Here is a 7,813-nt window from a genome sequence, read left to right as displayed (position 1 = left end):
CATCCCCAGCAGCCCTCCAGCCAGGCTTCCCATCTGGTTCTCATAAGGCTCCCCAGCTACATTTCATCCTTTGAGCTGAAGAGAAGATGCTAGATTAAAAGCAGGCCCAGCAGCGATAGGTTTCAGCAGTTGGGGCAGGTATTCTAATTATGTAACACATGTAGTCATTTCTGGTACATAAATTGGCTTCTCACTGGTACATATTTTATTGTTACAAGTTTCTCCAGCAACAGGCATGCTAAGGTAAATGATATCAACCTGCACCAACACATCAGAATAAGGAAAATTTCTGTTTGTTTTGCCTCTTTAGTCCACTTCTATCTTTTAATTAAATACTAGAAGATGAGGAAATACAACCTGCTTAAACCCTTGCAGCCACAAAGATGTCATTTCCCTGGGCAGGAGATGCTACAAGAGGACTCATATTTTCTCAACCCCATCTTGTCACTCCATTTCCAACACTGCAGCCTCCACTTTGAAACAAAGCTCACCCTGGAACAGATCCTCAAGCTCACACAAATCCCCCCAGAGCTCAGTGGGATTCAAGGGCTGCAAGCTTCCTGACAGGCAGATCCTATTGCAGCACTGGGGACAATTGTACCAGAAAAATGTGATTTAGAGTTGCCACAGGTACTATTTCAAGAGCAGCATACAAAGCCATGTAGCAAGCATTACACTTGCTCAGCAATATCCTTCCGTGTATTGAGTGAAGTTACTTCCATTGTTTTTGAAATAGAAATGATTTATTTAGGCCCTTCTTCAGGAATGCATTCAAGTATAATTTCAAGTATAATAACCTAGAAATAGAATAAAATAAATCATCTAAAGTACTTTGAAATATCTGGCATGGAAATTTTCTGAAATCTTTTTAGTAGGTTTCTGACATAGTTAGAGCAGAATTAATGAACATCCTAATGCAAGGAATCACATGGTTTGTCTAGTAAATAAAAGGTAAATAGCCTCTCTCAGTTGAATACTGACACTTTAAAACACAACCTCTCCAAAATCAAAACAAAGTCAGTTTGCTGGAAGTGGTGCAAGCCAGAGGTAATTGTGTATGCTATATCTCTGCTTTGATGGAACATGCATCCACCCTTTATGTGTTTCCCAGATAACTGGGCTTATCAAGCAAAACATTGAATTGCTATGGGTTTTTCTGTAACAGAAACCTACACCCAGTGCTAGTGTCATGTCAGGATCTGGTCAGAGGAACAGGTAGATTTGCAGCAATTGTCAGCTCTGGTGTATACCACTGCAGACCAAGCTATTTTAAAGCTATTGATCAGCTCCATGACTCTCTTGGCCACCCAGCCCATGAACAGACAGTGAACCAGCAAACTGCTTTGATTTACAGCAGACTTGAAAACTCCCCAAAAGCTACCCCTATCTAGCAGAGAGATTTTAACAGATTTATTGGATTTCTCACTATTACTTTAACTTTTGTGCCAATAAACAGAATACCTTCATGCTTGGTATGAATCTCACATTTCTTCTGAACTGCACTGGAATCTTGAACTTCCACCTGTCTGACATGAAAGGACCATTTCACAGAATTTACTGTTTACTAGAATATACTCTACTGGGTTCCCTTTTATTCTCTTATTCCTTCTCTTAACAGGAAGTTAAGGCTTTAAGACAATTGAGAAAGTTCAGCAGGGGATAGCAGTATACACACTCTGTGTGCATTGTGGTCTTATATTTAAGAACATATTTAGTTACAATTTATTTCCATGGCCTGCTTTCTTTTTCAGCAGCTTGTGTGAATTCTTTTAGGATGACATTAAATCAATCAGCTGCACCCATTGTGTTGGATTCAATGTAGAATGGACCAAAGAACACACAAGCCCAATGCCACCCTGTCTCTTAGGAATTACATGCTTGATTAAAGTAAATTACAGTGTATTATAATACAAAAACTGTCATGAGCTATTTGTGGCTAAACACTAAACAAAGTAATATGTGACAATATCTGATACTCAATTGATTTCAAGTTATTTGCTCCAAGAAATTAATTACTAACCAAAATTATTGCCATTAACTTGTCCTGTAACAAAACTTTGCAGGAAAGAAAAGCAAAGGCACTGTATGTGGCCACAAAAAGCCCCATCCTTAAGCTAACACTCAGCTACATGCTGGGCCAGCCCTCTCTGCTTCATTCACTCCACCTGAACTGAATAAACCAGGCATTTTACTTTGAATTTGGTCTTCCCCATCCAGGCTCCAGCTCTGTGTTGATCTGCTCCTGTGCTCAGTGCCACAAGCCAACTCCAAACTGCTCTCATTACTTTTCGTTTCACCCATTTTGTTTCCCCAAGCCCTCTGGAGTCATCCTGAGCAGAGTCTCTGGATGCTATCACAAGGCAAGTAATCTGAGGTGTAAAAGACCCCATTCCAAAAGTGGAAGAAAGCGGACTCTTGAAAAGAATGTGAACTTGTCTAGAATAAATACATTTCAAATATTACTCAAATAACTTGCTTTCATCTCTCTTTTTATTTCTTTAAAGTTAATTGGAAAGAAAGAAGGAAAGAAGTCACCAGGACACACATTCCAGGAGTCTCCTTGGTATAAATCAGGCAACACACACACTGCACACCAGTAACAATGAAATGACCCCTTAAAATACTGCATTTCTTGCCAAGCATAACTACTTTGAAGACTTTAAACTTCACTGGCCAAAATTTTTGAGTTCAAAGTCCTTCTTTCCTAGTTCAACCTGGGGTACAGTTCAGAGAAAGGAAGAAAGGACTAAAAGCAATTAATCTCAGCTGATGTTTTCAGTAGAAAAGGAGGCTAGGAGAGAGATGCTCTTGGCCTCTAAACACCCAAATTCTCTTCAGGACTAAAACTATCAGACTCCTGTCATTAGTACTTTGGGCACATCCCTTTCCCAGCACATCTGTGGAAACCTCTCACACTTGCTGTGCTTGGCCCACTCAGTTCCAGACAAGATCCAGCCCTGGGGTCCCACAAAGCCAGAGCACAAACTTGAGGACAGGGGAGCAATGTCAGAACTGAGTCAGGGGGGACCCCATTTGGGCTGTACTGCAACAGAACATCAACACCAGAAATCAGAATCACAGATCCTTAAATTAAACTTAATCCATTTAATTTAATATTTAACAGAAGGCAAATACCACAGAGTCTTGTTCCTTGAGTCTTCAAGTTTACAACTTTGCTACTGTGGCTCCTGCTCACTTGATTGATTGGATACTAAAGGGCCACAGGAAACCAAAACAGATGACTAACATTAGCCAGTAAGTGTAAGCAGGGAAAGCAAAAACAGGCTGCTTTTCACTCCTCCCATGTTATCCAGCTACTCAGAATAAACACAAGCACTGAGAAGATTATTCATAGTTTGTACTTAAATAAAATCTTCTATTAGTGAGTATCACAGCAGTTTATGATTGTTAAGTACTTGGTACTAACAGGATAAGTGTCTGACGCTCATCGGCAGAGAAAAAATGCATGAAAGAACAGGAGGCAGTCAAACTGCAGAAATGTATTGCACACACCACTGTGGGTGTCACTGAAAATGTGGAAAACCTTTAGAATGGAAAGTTAAATTGCTGAAATAGAAAATCCTTTATGTCATAAGACTTTAGAAAATAGTTCTTCCCATATGTTTTCCCTTCCACTGTTTTCTGTTGGGGGGGAGGGGAAATCCCCTCTTTCCACAGTCTCCCTCTTCAAAAGAAAATGAGTGTCTCGATTCTACTGAAAGCAGTTGTGTCATGAAACTGAACTCCAGTTATTTGAGGGGAGAAAAATCCCAACAGATTTTCTACCTCTTCCGTTCACAGAACCCAAGGTTTTGGGCAATTGCTGACAAAACAGTCACACAAAGTGAAACACTTATAAAATATCAATATAGGCCAAACAACCGTCACTCTCCCCACATCTTGCACACTAAACCCTTACAAATGCAAAAGCATGTGTGCTTGTATTCATAAAAAAATTAAATAAAATTACCTCTGTACCAAACAATAGAAAACAGTTTTGCACATAAAGTAAGGTTCACAACTGATCTATACTGGAGAGATGTGTACCAAGAAAATAGAATTAAAGCCTTAGACTGAAGGCCTATTCTGTAGAGCTTTCAGCAGACCAGTCTCCCACTCCAGTTGACAAAATAAACTGCTGCCATCTTATGGAAGAGAACTTGAAAAGCACTTGATACAAAACCCATTCTGCTCCTCCTCCTTCCCTGCACTTCTCCACCTTCCTTGGTCCACTCTGTAATAACTTTTTTTTTTTTTTTTTTTTTTTAAGAATTTCCTTGCCTTGCAAAAATATGCTTATTGTGATGAGGTATTCTTTGGGGAAGTAACTTTTTCACCTCTGATTTTACAGTAACTTTCACAGCATCCAGGAAGTCAAATGGAGTAGTTTTCCAAGGAAGGGAACAAACCAGCCAGGCTGTTAATCCTGACACTGCTTCAGACAGAGGTTTCTTGTAAGATAAAACCCAGCTGGAGCCATTCAGCCACTACAGGATAGAGTCATCAATTTTGCCCAGTTTTCAGGCAGTCATTCAGTGTGTTCCATCTGTGGACTTCTCTACACAGCCAGCTTGAACCAGTTTAACTAAAGGTGTGACTTATAAAATGCTAAAATAAATAAAAATAAGCCAGTTTAAGCCCGAAGCCAGCACAAAGGTTCAATTTCTCCATCTGTAAGTCACAAAGAGATGCATTTGCAGAACACCAGAGAGATATTGCTTTTGTCCTGAAAGGAAATTCTTTCCACAAGTTTCCATGTTATGCTTTATAGAAAAGTAAGTTTTCAGATAAGGACTTTTTGTGAAAGGACAGTGTTCAGCAAGGCCAAGATACTGCATTTTTATGAACACAAGGCTCATGCAAGTTCAGCTCTCATCATGACCTAGGACACAATATCCAGCTTGAACATCTAAATCATTAGATTCCAAAAATCATAAATATTTTTGAAAGGAGTATGACCAGTACGAGAGGAGCCAAGTGTCCTCCTTGCCCCCTCCAAAGCAGCTAACACTGACACTCCACCAGCAAACCTGAGCCTCCCCAGCCCTTCTGGAGCTTGTACCAGGCTATAAAATTACAGTCACTGGTCAAACACTTTATTTTATCTGACCTGAGCTCTTCTTTTTCCTCTTCCTCCTCATGAAAGAATTTTCAACTCACTAGTAACCACAGAAGATGTTAAAAAAATCCTACTGAGAATGAAGAGCTACAATGCAATAACCCTACATTATTAAGCTGTACTAGCTAAATTTGGGTAGTATGCAACCAGGGCTCCTATAACATATGGCCATAATCCCCATTTCCCCATATGCACCTAAATGAACTTTATATAGAGCACCTGTGAATTATTACAGGAAAGCTACAACTACAGAACTAGGGGGAAGTAAGTGATTGGCATTAAGTGGGAACCCACGTATGTTCTGTGTCCTTGTAAGATTTTACACAAATAATTTGTGCCCAAATACTCAAAGGGAGTTTGCCACCCAAATGCTTCTACAGCAATCCAGACCCGTCTTGCATTGCCTTTGCAAGCCTCTCTCTATGCACTGCAGAGAACTAATGATTATGGAGAGATCAAGCTTTGGAGAGGGCCAACTGCAGGTGCCCAAGACAAATATCTTCTCTCTCTTGTATCAGTTTGGCAAGTCTCATTCAGCAGCATTTCTCAGTTATGTCTGAAAAGATCTTCTAATGTTCACATTGGCCTTTAAATAAAAAATCCAGCACTTTCATGGCCGCTTATTAAGTGAGAGACATAAAATTTCAATAAGGAAAGAGAATGTGGTTTCAAGGGTCCACTTGGTCTCTAACCAGAGCATAAAAGATTTTTTTAAAAAACATATTCTATAAAAAACACATTGCCTTTTTTCTCATACTTTTTTTACTTTTGTAACAGATTCCTCCAAACACCTTCATTTAAAACAGCCTTTCTATAGAGTCCAGTGTTTTCTTTGGCAAATTTGGAGAGCCATGTTTTGGGATAAAAGTAAATTGCACCATAAGATGAAAACAGATTGGGAGATTTGACAGGACTTGACAGAAATCCGTTGTGCACAGGCGAAGGGAGAGCTTTTCAATAGGTCATTTAAAAGACAAAAGCTCTGGAGGAAAGAGTTTTGCTTGGTAGCAAACTCATCTAACCCTTGTAAAGCCTACAGTTGAGGCTGCAAGGGAAGCGGAAGTTACAGAGCATGAGAACACACACGAACTCTCTCACATCTGAAAGTTATTTTATACATGATTAGGTATCATTTTTCATACAATGCACACATGCAGTTGAGCAATGGCATAGTCCAGAAAAGGGACATTTATGTCCATCTGACTTGCAAGCAGTTGCAGAGTAGGGGAGGGAAAAAGGAGTGGATTCTCTCTTTAACACTTAACATGGGCCATCCCAGCTCCATTCAGCCCAGCTACCCTCCAAATCCAGCTCAGGATGAAACCTGGATATCCACCCGTGTCTCATAGAAGGGATCCTGGCAAGTAACCCAGTGTGCAGGGCAGACAGGAGCCAAGTACCATCACTTTAGCCCTGAGGGGGGCAGCTGGAGCAGTAAGACCCCAGTGCACACTGTGGGACAGACCTGACCCATAGCTATGAGGCACACGGTGTAGACTGCCTTACAGTACAGCTTCAAATACCAGAAGATAAGGGAAAGGGAGCAGCTTGTTGTCATACTCCCTGCTAAGAAAGGCTATCTACTGCTGGTACTGAGAGTATGTCTTTCTCCACCTAACAGTTCCTGTCTCTCAACGTGAAAGTCACTCCAAACCCTTCCACAGTTTACGCATCTTCCTATGCTTCTGCAGCTCAGAGACAGGAGAAATTCATCAGCAATGCTTTCAGCAGCACTTCAAAGCACAGCCCTGCAGAGATTAAGCTTCCTAACTTTCAAAAGATTTCAAGCCAACTTTTTGCTGTATTTCCTTCACCAAATGAACAAAAACAAAAAGGCTGGAATACTAAAATAGTTTTGTTCTGGCAGAAAACTAAACAAACCAGGTACAGACTCACTAGCTGAACAGAACTCAGCTCCTGTCATGTATCTCAGTAGTTCATATCCTTTTGTTTCCAGCAATATGCAAGGGCAACAGAGCAGAAGGCTCTATCTTTTCCTGGCTGACGACTGACAGTAAAAAATACATATGCCCACTAGTATTGATAGCATCTTGTTTCTTTGAGGTATGAAGCTTAAAAATGCAAGTTTCACCATGAAATCTTCCCTGTTCATTAAGACCTGCCCAACAGCTCTCTCACGTCTAACCCCCAGCTCTCAGCTGCGCTGAGATTTCTGCAGTCAGTAAGTTTGAGGTCTCACAATCCATGTTCTGAAGCATACCCGTGTTTTGCTTTTATTACATTAACATACAATTAACAAGCAACATAGGTTTTCAGACTTCTTAAAGCTAAATTTCCAGGAGAACAAAAAGCACAAGAAACAAGTGCTGTTAACTTGGAACCACTAACAAATTGCCTGGCATGACACAACCCCAAGACCTCCTCTCCTGAGAGTGGTAAGCAGTGAGGAACAGCTACTTCAAAAGAATCTCATCTTTCACTCCCCACAGGAGGTAACAGCATTTCTTGCCCCTGTATTCTGACACAATAGCATGTCAGGTTTGCTGCAGCAGTGTGTCTGCAGTACTGCTCTGTCAGTGTTCAGCACACACAGGCACCACCAGCAGCACTTATTGAACACAGCCAGGAATTCAGCTCCTCTGGGAAGTGAAACGCATCAGTCTCTGTGGCGCAATCGGAGAGCGTGTTCGGCTGTTAACTGAAAGGTTGGTGGTTCGAGCCCACCCAGGGACG

The 7,813-nt window shown here is 40.9% G+C and overlaps 1 non-coding gene across 1 annotated transcript; it reads left to right on the top strand.

Annotated features, from left to right (window-relative positions):
* Nucleotides 1–7,739: 7,739 nt before the first annotated feature.
* TRNAN-GUU lies at nt 7,740–7,813 on the top strand. Its single transcript has one exon. It is a non-coding gene; the product is annotated as a tRNA-Asn (tRNA).

This window comes from Onychostruthus taczanowskii, unplaced genomic scaffold, assembly GCF_017590055.1.
Source record: "Onychostruthus taczanowskii isolate IOZ18803 unplaced genomic scaffold, ASM1759005v1 scaffold3, whole genome shotgun sequence".
Taxonomy (NCBI): Eukaryota; Metazoa; Chordata; class Aves; order Passeriformes; family Passeridae; genus Onychostruthus; species Onychostruthus taczanowskii.
The sequence above is the reverse complement of the archived record's forward strand: the minus strand, read 5'-3'. Positions and strand labels throughout refer to the sequence as shown.